Raw genomic sequence first — 943 nt, 5'->3', positions numbered from 1 at the left:
GCGAGAGCAAGGCTCGCTGGCACCCTTCTTATAGAGAGGACAGCTCCGTCACCTCTTTTACGACGCTGCTTTTTTTACCTTGCGTTTTTCTCTTCTTCCCACGTTCTCTCTCTTCACTGCCTTCGTCCCCGCTCTATTTCACTTCAGCCTTTCACTCTTGCTTCCTTCCAATGAGGACGGAGCTGCGGGAGAAAGGGCGCTATAGAGGATCGCTGTGGAGAGCTGCTGCTGTGCTTTGACATCTGAGCTCTGTGGAAAACCATCTCAATACAATTCCGAAAAACGCGACTCCCCGAACGCCAGCCGAACAAGTCTCCACAGCCGAAGCGCTGTGTCTCTTTTCAGCTGGCGATAAACCTTTCCTTGATCCTTTGCGGACTTGTAAAACTGTTCATGATCAGAATAAAAAACGCTCACGCTAATACACAAGCACCTGTGTCTCGCCAAAGCTGACAAATAAACAGACGGACAAGCCGCACTGCACGTGTGAACAGGGGAATGAGCAAGCGAGCGGGGATAGGGCGCCTCCTGCGCTTAAAAGCTTACAGCACCTGGTATTCCCAGGCGGTCTCCCATCCAAGTACTAACCAGGCCCATCCCTGTTTAGCTTCCGAGATCAGACGAGATCAGGGGTGCTCAAGAGGGTGTGGCCGTAAGCGAGAGCAAGACTCGCTGGCACCCTTCTTATAGAGAGGATAGCTCCATCACCTCTTTTACGACGCTGCTTGTTTTCCCTTGCGTTTTTCTCTTCTTCCCACTTTCTCTCTCTTCACTGCCTTCGTCCCCACTCTATTTCACTTCAGCCTTTCACTCTTGCTTCCTTCCAATGAGGACGGAGCTGCGGGAGAAAGGGCGCTATAGAGGATCGCTGTGGAGAGCTGCTGCTGTGCTTTGACATCTGAGCTCTGTGGAAAACGATCTCAATACAATTCTGAAAAACGCG

General features: G+C 51.4%; 1 pseudogene; it reads right to left on the bottom strand.

The window, feature by feature from the left end:
- Positions 1-539: 539 nt before the first annotated feature.
- LOC148825636 (5S ribosomal RNA) lies at positions 540-658 on the bottom strand (annotated as a pseudogene).
- Positions 659-943: the final 285 nt, after the last annotated feature.

This window comes from Atractosteus spatula, chromosome 10 (assembly GCF_055471065.1).
Source record: "Atractosteus spatula isolate fAtrSpa1 chromosome 10, fAtrSpa1.hap1, whole genome shotgun sequence".
Lineage (NCBI taxonomy): Eukaryota > Metazoa > Chordata > Actinopteri > Semionotiformes > Lepisosteidae > Atractosteus > Atractosteus spatula.
The sequence above is the reverse complement of the archived record's forward strand: the minus strand, read 5'-3'. Positions and strand labels throughout refer to the sequence as shown.